Source organism: Oryzias latipes, chromosome 2, assembly GCF_053564925.1.
Source record: "Oryzias latipes strain Hd-rR chromosome 2, Olatipes_Hd-rR_3.1".
In the NCBI taxonomy this organism is placed as follows: domain Eukaryota; kingdom Metazoa; phylum Chordata; class Actinopteri; order Beloniformes; family Adrianichthyidae; genus Oryzias; species Oryzias latipes.
This window is the reverse complement of record NC_136238.1, coordinates 21,009,584-21,022,738: the sequence shown is the minus strand read 5'-3', so window position 1 is coordinate 21,022,738 and position 13,155 is coordinate 21,009,584. Positions and strand designations below refer to the sequence as shown.

Sequence of the window (13,155 nt, the reverse complement as noted above, 5' to 3'; positions counted from 1 at the left end):
ATTTCTTTTCTTAAGTAACACTTTGTTTGCCAATGTATCTCTCTCAAAATGGCCTTTAAGCGTAGTCCACGATTCCTTGGGAGTCTGGCAGCTTGTTATCAGGTAAAGCTGGGGTGTACTCACGTTCAGCACTAACGTGGAGAATGCTTTCTCTCTCCGTCTGGTAAACTCCGCTTGTGCTTGAGCGTTAGCATCTACGGCTAACACATCCGGCTACGTTAGCATGCCCCCATGCATAGTCCTTTAGCCTTTAGCAAGAGCTCCATTTGAAACTTCCATGTTGCCCAATAGTCCGTTCCGCTCAGCTTGTCTATAAACAGCTTATCCTCTCTATTGTGAGAAAAGGAAAAAACTCACAACTCTGTTTAACCCACAAAGTACCGTGAAAAGAGAGCTTTTTCAGCATTCTCTGGGCCCAAAACCTCTTGTGTTTTAGACACGAGTCTTCCCGTTGTTTTATTAACTCTTTGTAGGAAAAAACAACAACAGTACAACTGACACAATAACAGTATTACAACAATGCCCAGTTTAGTTTAGTCTGTTTAGTTAAAGTTTAGTGTTATCCTAATGAAATTCAGTGCATTTATGATCCTTTTTGATTGTATGTTTACTTTACAATTACTGGTAGGAAGCCCATTGAGAAGACTTTTGTTGTGAATTTGGGCTATAGACATAAACTTGAATTGATTTCATTAGAAAAGGACTAGACTGGTTTTGGAGAGAGGTGCTGGTGCGGCAGAAAACCATGTGTGGAACGGTTGGAGAATGCAGAACCATGGCAGCTTTTTCCTGCCAAAAGAGGTCCTCAGCAGGTTTTTACAAACGGCTGTTTGGTCCATTTCTCCATGCAGATCTCCTCTAAAGCTGGGATGTTTTAGGGCTGTTGCTGAAGACTTTCAACTGACATGGCTCCAAATCCCCCTTCAGAGATCTTCATGTTCCTGTGTCCATCACATCTCATGTATAGAGCCTCTGTGGATAGAAGAGCAAAGTAATGGAAAATGACAACAAATGACAGAATAATCACCAAAAAAGAATTAAGCTGATCTGCAGACACAGGAAATAACAGGTTCAATTCACAGCCTCCTTCAAGTTCTGAACGAAAGAAAACCTTCTAGTAGGAGACCCTGGAAGACACCACTGCTAACACAAAAGAAGAATATCCAGCTGGATGATGTTGTTCTCCAACTGCAGCTGGACCTGGATGTTGTCACAGACCATGTGGCCTAATGGACAAGGCGTCTGACTTCGGATCAGAAGATTGAGGGTTTGAGTCCCTTCATGGTTGTTGAGTTACTCTCAGCATCTGAATTCATTATTTCTACCATTGATTTGAGTGGTCATGGTGATCTGTAGATGATGTCATTGGAGCAGCAGCTGTCTATGGAGTGTGGCTGCTCCCTGCTGCCATTCTTCGGTAAATAAAACAGCTTTTGTTTTGAAAGGGATCAAATCTTTTAGAATGATCTGCTGGTCTTCCTCCACCGTGTGGATCAGGACTTTGAAAATCCAGATCACTGCAACAGAAAAATACAGACTTCTATCATCAGATTTTACTTTTTGCAAGTTGATTTGTCAAAGAAACGATTGTTTTCTCATCATTTGAGCTTTTACTCTGGCAGGAAAGTCAAATGGTCCAAATACTCAATGACCAAATCCATAATAATATTCTAGCAAAAGGAAGAGCAGGAGGAAAAACTTCAACTTGGTTAAGAATCAGAAATTTCTGCAATATTTGATTTGATCAAATCAAATGTTTGCTGTTTTTAGGGCCCATGATTTTTATTAGTAGTCAAGGTGGTGGATAATAGCAAAAACATTGGAGTCAAATTGCTTAATTCACAAAGTCCAAGAAGTTATTAGCATGTTTTTCTTGTGGGTGGACAAAGATGGAAAGACGTTGAGGCACAGCTGCATCTGAGCTGAAATAACAGAGTTTTAAAATGATCTACTATCGACTGACTGGATGAAGAAAAAAGGTGGAGACTGATAGACGTTTAAATACTCAAGATTAACAGATCTATTGGTCAACCTCTGGACAGAATGGGATCGCTTTTATGTTTGGGTTTGCACTAAACAACAGAAACAATCAAAGAAGAAAAGTCCAACCCGACAAAAAATTCAGACAGAACACCAAAATGGACTGGGGAACACCTTTAAGCACTTGTTTAGCGCCGTCCTCTCAACACAAGTTAACGCTGATTAGTCAGTTCCTTTATTTGCTTAAGATTCTCACTTATTGACATCTATACTTGATATCACATCGAAATTTCTTTTCTTAAGTAACACTTTGTTTGCCAATGTATCTCTCTCAAAATGGCCTTTAAGCGTAGTCCACGATTCCTTGGGAGTCTGGCAGCTTGTTATCAGGTAAAGCTGGGGTGTACTCACGTTCAGCACTAACGTGGAGAATGCTTTCTCTCTCCGTCTGGTAAACTCCGCTTGTGCTTGAGCGTTAGCATCTACGGCTAACACATCCGGCTACGTTAGCATGCCCCATAGTCCTTTAGCCTTTAGCAAGAGCTCCATTTGAAACTTCCATGTTGCCCAATAGTCCGTTCCGCTCAGCTTGTCTATAAACAGCTTATCCTCTCTATTGTGAGAAAAGGAAAAAACTCACAACTCTGTTTAACCCACAAAGTACCGTGAAAAGAGAGCTTTTTCAGCGTTCTCTGGGCCCAAAACCTCTTGTGTTTTAGACACGAGTCTTCCCGTTGTTTTATTAACTCTTTGTAGGAAAAAACAACAACAGTACAACTGACACAATAACAGTATTACAACAATGCCCAGTTTAGTTTAGTCTGTTTAGTTAAAGTTTAGTGTTATCCTAATGAAATTCAGTGCATTTATGATCCTTTTTGATTGTATGTTTACTTTACAATTACTGGTAGGAAGCCCATTGAGAAGACTTTTGTTGTGAATTTGGGCTATAGACATAAACTTGAATTGATTTCATTAGAAAAGGACTAGACTGGTTTTGGAGAGAGGTGCTGGTGCGGCAGAAAACCATGTGTGGAACGGTTGGAGAATGCAGAACCATGGCAGCTTTTTCCTGCCAAAAGAGGTCCTCAGCAGGTTTTTACAAACGGCTGTTTGGTCCATTTCTCCATGCAGATCTCCTCTAAAGCTGGGATGTTTTAGGGCTGTTGCTGAAGACTTTCAACTGACATGGCTCCAAATCCCCCTTCAGAGATCTTCATGTTCCTGTGTCCATCACATCTCATGTATAGAGCCTCTGTGGATAGAAGAGCAAAGTAATGGAAAATGACAACAAATGACAGAATAATCACCAAAAAAGAATTAAGCTGATCTGCAGACACAGGAAATAACAGGTTCAATTCACAGCATCCTTCAAGTTCTGAATGAAAGAAAACCTTCTAGTAGGAGACCCTGGAAGACACCACTGCTAACACAAAAGAAGAATATCCAGCTGGATTGTGTTGTTCTCCAACTGCAGCTGGACCTGGATGTTGTCACAGACCATGTGGCCTAATGGACAAGGCGTCTGACTTCGGATCAGAAGATTGAGGGTTCGAGTCCCTTCGTGGTTGTTGAGTTACTCTCAGCATCTGAATTCATTATTTCTACCATTGATTTGAGTGGTCATGGTGATCTGTAGATGATGTCATTGGAGCAGCAGCTGTCTATGGAGTGTGGCTGCTCCCTGCTGCCATTCTTCGGTTAAATAAAACAGCTTTTGTTTTGAAAGGGATCAAATCTTTTAGAATGATCTGCTGGTCTTCCTCCACCGTGTGGATCAGGACTTTGAAAATCCAGATCACTGCAACAGAAAAATACAGACTTCTATCATCAGATTTTACTGTTTGCAAGTTGATTTGTCAAAGAAACGATTGTTTTCTCATCATTTGAGCTTTTACTCTGGCAGGAAAGTCATAAGGTCCAAATACTCAATGACCAAATCCATAATAATATTCTAGCAAAAGGAAGAGCAGGAGGAAAAACTTCAACTTGGTTAAGAATCAGAAATTTCTGCAATATTTGATCAAATCAAATGTTTGCTGTTTTTAGGGCCCATGATTGTTATTAGTAGTCAAGGTGGTGGATAATAGTAAAAACATTGGAGTCAAATTGCTTAATACACAAAGTCCAAGAAGTTATTAGCATGTTTTTCTTGTGGGTGGACAAAGATGGAAAGACGTTGAGGCACAGCTGCATCTGAGCTGAAATAACAGAGTTTTAAAATGATCTACTATCGACTGACTGGATGAAGAAAAAAGGCGGAGACTGATAGACGTTTAAATACTCAAGATTAGTAGATCTATTGGTCAACCTCTGGACAGAATGGGATCGCTTTTATAGTTTGGGTTTGCACTAAACAACAGAAACAATCAAAGAAGAAAAGTCCAACCCGACAAAAAATTCAGACAGAACACCAAAATGGACTGGGAAACACATTTAAGCACTTGTTTAGCGCCGACCTCTCAACACAAGTTAACGCTGATTAGTCAGTTCCTTTATTTGCTTAAGATTCTCACTTATTGACATCTATACTTGATATCACATCGAAATTTCTTTTCTTAAGTAACACTTTGTTTGCCAATGTATCTCTCTCAAAATGGCCTTTAAGCGTAGTCCATGCTTCCTTGGGAGTCTGGCAGCTTGTTATCAGGTAAAGCTGGGGTGTACTCACGTTCAGCACTAACGTGGAGAATGCTTTCTCTCTCCGTCTGGTAAACTCCGCTTGTGCTTGAGCGTTAGCATCTACGGCTAACACATCCGGCTACGTTAGCATGCCCCATAGTCCTTTAGCCTTTAGCAAGAGCTCCATTTGAAACTTCCATGTTGCCCAATAGTCCGTTCCGCTCAGCTTGTCTATAAACAGCTTATCCTCTCTATTGTGAGAAAAGGAAAAAACTTGCAACTCTGTTTAACCCACAAAGTACAGTGAAAAGAGAGCTTTTTCAGCGTTCTCTGGGTCCAAAACCTCTTTAGTTTTAGACACGAGTCTTCCCGTTGTTTTATTAACTCTTTGTAGGAAAAAACAACAACAGTACAACTGACACAATAACAGTATTACAACAATGCCCAGTTTAGTTTAGTCTGTTTAGTTCAAGTTTAGTGTTATCCTAATGAAATTCAATGCATTTATGATCCTTTTTGATTGTATGTTTACTTTACAATTACTGGTAGGAAGCCCATTGAGAAGACTTTTGTTGTGAATTTGGGCTATAAACATAAACTTGAATTGATTTCATTAGAAAAGGACTAGACTGGTTTTGGAGAGAGGTGCTGGTGCGGCAGAAAACCATGTGTGGAACGGTTGGAGAATGCAGAACCATGGCAGCTTGTTCCTGCCAACAAAGGTCCTCAGCCGGTTTTTACAAACGGCTGTTTGGTCCATTTCTCCATGCAGATCTCCTCTAAAGCTGGGATGTTTTAGGGCTGTTGCTGAAGACTTTCAACTGACATGGCTCCAAATCCCCCTTCAGAGATCTTCATGTTCCTGTGTCCATCACATCTCATGTATAGAGCCTCTGTGGATAGAAGAGCAAAGTAATGGAAAATGACAACAAATGACAGAATAATCACCAAAAAAGAATTAAGCTGATCTGCAGACACAGGAAATAACAGGTTCAATTCACAGCATCCTTCAAGTTCTGAATGAAAGAAAACCTTCTAGTAGGAGACCCTGGAAGACACCACTGCTAACACAAAAGAAGAATATCCAGCTGGATGGTGTTGTTCTCCAACTGCAGCTGGACCTGGATGTTGTCACAGACCATGTGGCCTAATGGACAAGGCGTCTGACTTCGGATCAGAAGATTGAGGGTTCGAGTCCCTTCGTGGTTGTTGAGTTACTCTCAGCATCTGAATTCATTATTTCTACCATTGATTTGAGTGGTCATGGTGATCTGTAGATGATGTCATTGGAGCAGCAGCTGTCTATGGAGTGTTGCTGCTCCCTGCTGCCATTCTTCGGTTAAATAAAACAGCTTTTGTTTTGAAAGGGATCAAATCTTTTAGAATGATCTGCTGGTCTTCCTCCACCGTGTGGATCAGGACTTTGAAAATCCAGATCACTGCAACAGAAAAATACAGACTTCTATCATCAGATTTTACTGTTTGCAAGTTGATTTGTCAAAGAAACGATTGTTTTCTCATCATTTGAGCTTTTACTCTGGCAGGAAAGTCATAAGGTCCAAATACTCAATGACCAAATCCATAATAATATTCTAGCAAAAGGAAGAGCAGGAGGAAAAACTTCAACTTGGTTAAGAATCAGAAATTTCTGCAATATTTGATCAAATCAAATGTTTGCTGTTTTTAGGGCCCATGATTGTTATTAGTAGTCAAGGTGGTGGATAATAGTAAAAACATTGGAGTCAAATTGCTTAATACACAAAGTCCAAGAAGTTATTAGCATGTTTTTCTTGTGGGTGGACAAAGATGGAAAGACGTTGAGGCACAGCTGCATCTGAGCTGAAATAACAGAGTTTTAAAATGATCTACTATCGACTGACTGGATGAAGAAAAAAGGCGGCGACTGATAGACGTTTAAATACTCAAGATTAGTAGATCTATTGGTCAACCTCTGGGCAGAATGGGATCGCTTTTATAGTTTGGGTTTGCACTAAACAACAGAAACAATCAAAGAAGAAAAGTCCAACCCGACAAAAAATTCAGACAGAACACCAAAATGGACTGGGAAACACCTTTAAGCACTTGTTTAGCGCCGACCTCTCAACACAAGTTAACGCTGATTAGTCAGTTCCTTTATTTGCTTAAGATTCTCACTTATTGACATCTATACTTGATATCACATCGAAATTTCTTTTCTTAAGTAACACTTTGTTTGCCAATGTATCTCTCTCAAAATGGCCTTTAAGCGTAGTCCATGCTTCCTTGGGAGTCTGGCAGCTTGTTATCAGGTAAAGCTGGGGTGTACTCACGTTCAGCACTAACGTGGAGAATGCTTTCTCTCTCCGTCTGGTAAACTCCGCTTGTGCTTGAGCGTTAGCATCTACGGCTAACACATCCGGCTACGTTAGCATGCCCCATAGTCCTTTAGCCTTTAGCAAGAGCTCCATTTGAAACTTCCATGTTGCCCAATAGTCCGTTCCGCTCAGCTTGTCTATAAACAGCTTATCCTCTCTATTGTGAGAAAAGGAAAAAACTCACAACTCTGTTTAACCCACAAAGTACAGTGAAAAGAGAGCTTTTTCAGCGTTCTCTGGGCCCAAAACCTCTTGTGTTTTAGACACGAGTCTTCCCGTTGTTTTATTAACTCTTTGTAGGAAAAAACAACAACAGTACAACTGACACAATAACAGCATTACAACAATGCCCAGTTTAGTTTAGTCTGTTTAGTTAAAGTTTAGTGTTATCCTAATGAAATTCAATGCATTTATGATCCTTTTTGATTGTATGTTTACTTTACAATTACTGGTAGGAAGCCCATTGAGAAGACTTTTGTTGTGAATTTGGGCTATAGACATAAACTTGAATTGAATTCATTAGAAAAGGACTAGACTGGTTTTGGAGAGAGATGCTGGTGCGGCAGAAAACCATGTGTGGAACGGTTGGAGAATGCAGAACCATGGCAGCTTTTTCCTGCCAAAAGAGGTCCTCAGCAGGTTTTTACAAACGGCTGTTTGGTCCATTTCTCCATGCAGATCTCCTCTAAAGCTGGGATGTTTTAGGGCTGTTGCTGAAGACTTTCAACTGACATGGCTCCAAATCCCCCTTCAGAGATCTTCATGTTCCTGTGTCCATCACATCTCATGTATAGAGCCTCTGTGGATAGAAGAGCAAAGTAATGGAAAATGACAACAAATGACAGAATAATCACCAAAAAAGAATTAAGCTGATCTGCAGACACAGGAAATAACAGGTTCAATTCACAGCATCCTTCAAGTTCTGAATGAAAGAAAACCTTCTAGTAGGAGACCCTGGAAGACACCACTGCTAACACAAAAGAAGAATATCCAGCTGGATTGTGTTGTTCTCCAACTGCAGCTGGACCTGGATGTTGTCACAGACCATGTGGCCTAATGGACAAGGCGTCTGACTTCGGATCAGAAGATTGAGGGTTCGAGTCCCTTCGTGGTTGTTGAGTTACTCTCAGCATCTGAATTCATTATTTCTACCATTGATTTGAGTGGTCATGGTGATCTGTAGATGATGTCATTGGAGCAGCAGCTGTCTATGGAGTGTTGCTGCTCCCTGCTGCCATTCTTCGGTTAAATAAAACAGCTTTTGTTTTGAAAGGGATCAAATCTTTTAGAATGATCTGCTGGTCTTCCTCCACCGTGTGGATCAGGACTTTGAAAATCCAGATCACTGCAACAGAAAAATACAGACTTCTATCATCAGATTTTACTGTTTGCAAGTTGATTTGTCAAAGAAACGATTGTTTTCTCATCATTTGAGCTTTTACTCTGGCAGGAAAGTCAAATGGTCCAAATACTCAATGACCAAATCCATAATAATATTCTAGCAAAAGGAAGAGCAGGAGGAAAAACTTCAACTTGGTTAAGAATCAGAAATTTCTGCAATATTTGATCAAATCAAATGTTTGCTGTTTTTAGGGCCCATGATTGTTATTAGTAGTCAAGGTGGTGGATAATAGTAAAAACATTGGAGTCAAATTGCTTAATACACAAAGTCCAAGAAGTTATTAGCATGTTTTTCTTGTGGGTGGACAAACATGGAAATACGTTGAGGCACAGCTGCATCTGAGCTGAAATAACAGAGTTTTAAAATGATCTACTATCGACTGACTGGATGAAGAAAAAAGGCGGAGACTGATAGACGTTTAAATACTCAAGATTAGTAGATCTATTGGTCAACCTCTGGACAGAATGGGATCGCTTTTATAGTTTGGGTTTGCACTAAACAACAGAAACAATCAAAGAAGAAAAGTCCAACCCGACAAAAAATTCAGACAGAACACCAAAATGGACTGGGAAACACATTTAAGCACTTGTTTAGCGCCGACCTCTCAACACAAGTTAACGCTGATTAGTCAGTTCCTTTATTTGCTTAAGATTCTCACTTATTGACATCTATACTTGATATCACATCGAAATTTCTTTTCTTAAGTAACACTTTGTTTGCCAATGTATCTCTCTCAAAATGGCCTTTAAGCGTAGTCCACGCTTCCTTGGGAGTCTGGCAGCTTGTTATCAGGTAAAGCTGGGGTGTACTCACGTTCAGCACTAACGTGGAGAATGCTTTCTCTCTCCGTCTGGTAAACTCCGCTTGTGCTTGAGCGTTAGCATCTACGGCTAACACATCCGGCTACGTTAGCATGCCCCATAGTCCTTTAGCCTTTAGCAAGAGCTCCATTTGAAACTTCCATGTTGCCCAATAGTCCGTTCCGCTCAGCTTGTCTATAAACAGCTTATCCTCTCTATTGTGAGAAAAGGAAAAAACTCACAACTCTGTTTAACCCACAAAGTACCGTGAAAAGAGAGCTTTTTCAGCGTTCTCTGGGCCCAAAACCTCTTGTGTTTTAGACACGAGTCTTCCCGTTGTTTTATTAACTCTTTGTAGGAAAAAACAACAACAGTACAACTGACACAATAACAGTATTACAACAATGCCCAGTTTAGTTTAGTCTGTTTAGTTAAAGTTTAGTGTTATCCTAATGAAATTCAGTGCATTTATGATCCTTTTTGATTGTATGTTTACTTTACAATTACTGGTAGGAAGCCCATTGAGAAGACTTTTGTTGTGAATTTGGGCTATAGACATAAACTTGAATTGATTTCATTAGAAAAGGACTAGACTGGTTTTGGAGAGAGGTGCTGGTGCGGCAGAAAACCATGTGTGGAACGGTTGGAGAATGCAGAACCATGGCAGCTTTTTCCTGCCAAAAGAGGTCCTCAGCAGGTTTTTATAAACGGCTGTTTGGTCCATTTCTCCATGCAGATCTCCTCTAAAGCTGGGATGTTTTAGGGCTGTTGCTGAAGACTTTCAACTGACATGGCTCCAAATCCCCCTTCAGAGATCTTCATGTTCCTGTGTCCATCACATCTCATGTATAGAGCCTCTGTGGATAGAAGAGCAAAGTAATGGAAAATGACAACAAATGACAGAATAATCACCAAAAAAGAATTAAGCTGATCTGCAGACACAGGAAATAACAGGTTCAATTCACAGCATCCTTCAAGTTCTGAACGAAAGAAAACCTTCTAGTAGGAGACCCTGGAAGACACCACTGCTAACACAAAAGAAGAATATCCAGCTGGATGATGTTGTTCTCCAACTGCAGCTGGACCTGGATGTTGTCACAGACCATGTGGCCTAATGGACAAGGCGTCTGACTTCGGATCAGAAGATTGAGGGTTCGAGTCCCTTCATGGTTGTTGAGTTACTCTCAGCATCTGAATTCATTATTTCTACCATTGATTTGAGTGGTCATGGTGATCTGTAGATGATGTCATTGGAGCAGCAGCTGTCTATGGAGTGTTGCTGCTCCCTGCTGCCATTCTTCGGTAAATAAAACAGCTTTTGTTTTGAAAGGGATCAAATCTTTTAGAATGATCTGCTGGTCTTCCTCCACCGTGTGGATCAGGACTTTGAAAATCCAGATCACTGCAACAGAAAAATACAGACTTCTATCATCAGATTTTACTTTTTGCAAGTTGATTTGTCAAAGAAACGATTGTTTTCTCATCATTTGAGCTTTTACTCTGGCAGGAAAGTCAAATGGTCCAAATACTCAATGACCAAATCCATAATAATATTCTAGCAAAAGGAAGAGCAGGAGGAAAAACTTCAACTTGGTTAAGAATCAGAAATTTCTGCAATATTTGATTTGATCAAATCAAATGTTTGCTGTTTTTAGGGCCCATGATTTTTATTAGTAGTCAAGGTGGTGGATAATAGCAAAAACATTGGAGTCAAATTGCTTAATTCACAAAGTCCAAGAAGTTATTAGCATGTTTTTCTTGTGGGTGGACAAAGATGGAAAGACGTTGAGGCACAGCTGCATCTGAGCTGAAATAACAGAGTTTTAAAATGATCTACTATCGACTGACTGGATGAAGAAAAAAGGTGGAGACTGATAGACGTTTAAATACTCAAGATTAACAGATCTATTGGTCAACCTCTGGACAGAATGGGATCGCTTTTATGTTTGGGTTTGCACTAAACAACAGAAACAATCAAAGAAGAAAAGTCCAACCCGACAAAAAATTCAGACAGAACACCAAAATGGACTGGGGAACACCTTTAAGCACTTGTTTAGCGCCGTCCTCTCAACACAAGTTAACGCTGATTAGTCAGTTCCTTTATTTGCTTAAGATTCTCACTTATTGACATCTATACTTGATATCACATCGAAATTTCTTTTCTTAAGTAACACTTTGTTTGCCAATGTATCTCTCTCAAAATGGCCTTTAAGCGTAGTCCACGATTCCTTGGGAGTCTGGCAGCTTGTTATCAGGTAAAGCTGGGGTGTACTCACGTTCAGCACTAACGTGGAGAATGCTTTCTCTCTCCGTCTGGTAAACTCCGCTTGTGCTTGAGCGTTAGCATCTACGGCTAACACATCCGGCTACGTTAGCATGCCCCATAGTCCTTTAGCCTTTAGCAAGAGCTCCATTTGAAACTTCCATGTTGCCCAATAGTCCGTTCCGCTCAGCTTGTCTATAAACAGCTTATCCTCTCTATTGTGAGAAAAGGAAAAAACTCACAACTCTGTTTAACCCACAAAGTACCGTGAAAAGAGAGCTTTTTCAGCGTTCTCTGGGCCCAAAACCTCTTGTGTTTTAGACACGAGTCTTCCCGTTGTTTTATTAACTCTTTGTAGGAAAAAACAACAACAGTACAACTGACACAATAACAGTATTACAACAATGCCCAGTTTAGTTTAGTCTGTTTAGTTAAAGTTTAGTGTTATCCTAATGAAATTCAGTGCATTTATGATCCTTTTTGATTGTATGTTTACTTTACAATTACTGGTAGGAAGCCCATTGAGAAGACTTTTGTTGTGAATTTGGGCTATAGACATAAACTTGAATTGATTTCATTAGAAAAGGACTAGACTGGTTTTGGAGAGAGGTGCTGGTGCGGCAGAAAACCATGTGTGGAACGGTTGGAGAATGCAGAACCATGGCAGCTTTTTCCTGCCAAAAGAGGTCCTCAGCAGGTTTTTACAAACGGCTGTTTGGTCCATTTCTCCATGCAGATCTCCTCTAAAGCTGGGATGTTTTAGGGCTGTTGCTGAAGACTTTCAACTGACATGGCTCCAAATCCCCCTTCAGAGATCTTCATGTTCCTGTGTCCATCACATCTCATGTATAGAGCCTCTGTGGATAGAAGAGCAAAGTAATGGAAAATGACAACAAATGACAGAATAATCACCAAAAAAGAATTAAGCTGATCTGCAGACACAGGAAATAACAGGTTCAATTCACAGCATCCTTCAAGTTCTGAATGAAAGAAAACCTTCTAGTAGGAGACCCTGGAAGACACCACTGCTAACACAAAAGAAGAATATCCAGCTGGATGGTGTTGTTCTCCAACTGCAGCTGGACCTGGATGTTGTCACAGACCATGTGGCCTAATGGACAAGGCGTCTGACTTCGGATCAGAAGATTGAGGGTTTGAGTCCCTTCGTGGTTGTTGAGTTACTCTCAGCATCTGAATTCATTATTTCTACCATTGATTTGAGTGGTCATGGTGATCTGTAGATGATGTCATTGGAGCAGCAGCTGTCTATGGAGTGTTGCTGCTCCCTGCTGCCATTCTTCGGTTAAATAAAACAGCTTTTGTTTTGAAAGGGATCAAATCTTTTAGAATGATCTGCTGGTCTTCCTCCACCGTGTGGATCAGGACTTTGAAAATCCAGATCACTGCAACAGAAAAATACAGACTTCTATCATCAGATTTTACTGTTTGCAAGTTGATTTGTCAAAGAAACGATTGTTTTCTCATCATTTGAGCTTTTACTCTGGCAGGAAAGTCATAAGGTCCAAATACTCAATGACCAAATCCATAATAATATTCTAGCAAAAGGAAGAGCAGGAGGAAAAACTTCAACTTGGTTAAGAATCAGAAATTTCTGCAATATTTGATCAAATCAAATGTTTGCTGTTTTTAGGGCCCATGATTGTTATTAGTAGTCAAGGTGGTGGATAATAGTAAAAACATTGGAGTCAAATTGCTTAATACACAAAGTCCAAG

General features: G+C 40.2%; 6 non-coding genes across 6 annotated transcripts; all 6 read left to right on the top strand.

Annotated features, from left to right (window-relative positions):
- Nucleotides 1-1,215: 1,215 nt before the first annotated feature.
- On the top strand, nt 1,216-1,288 carry trnar-ucg (transfer RNA arginine (anticodon UCG)). The gene has a single exon. It is a non-coding gene; the product is annotated as a tRNA-Arg (tRNA).
- A 2,190-nt stretch (nt 1,289-3,478) lies between these two features.
- On the top strand, nt 3,479-3,551 carry trnar-ucg (transfer RNA arginine (anticodon UCG)). The gene has a single exon. It is a non-coding gene; the product is annotated as a tRNA-Arg (tRNA).
- A 2,187-nt stretch (nt 3,552-5,738) lies between these two features.
- trnar-ucg (transfer RNA arginine (anticodon UCG)) lies at nt 5,739-5,811 on the top strand. The gene has a single exon. It is a non-coding gene; the product is annotated as a tRNA-Arg (tRNA).
- Nucleotides 5,812-7,998: 2,187 nt separating this feature from the next.
- trnar-ucg (transfer RNA arginine (anticodon UCG)) lies at nt 7,999-8,071 on the top strand. Its single transcript has one exon. It is a non-coding gene; the product is annotated as a tRNA-Arg (tRNA).
- A 2,187-nt stretch (nt 8,072-10,258) lies between these two features.
- trnar-ucg (transfer RNA arginine (anticodon UCG)) lies at nt 10,259-10,331 on the top strand. The gene has a single exon. It is a non-coding gene; the product is annotated as a tRNA-Arg (tRNA).
- A 2,190-nt stretch (nt 10,332-12,521) lies between these two features.
- Nucleotides 12,522-12,594, top strand: trnar-ucg (transfer RNA arginine (anticodon UCG)). The gene has a single exon. It is a non-coding gene; the product is annotated as a tRNA-Arg (tRNA).
- The last annotated feature ends 561 nt before the right edge of the window (nt 12,595-13,155 follow it).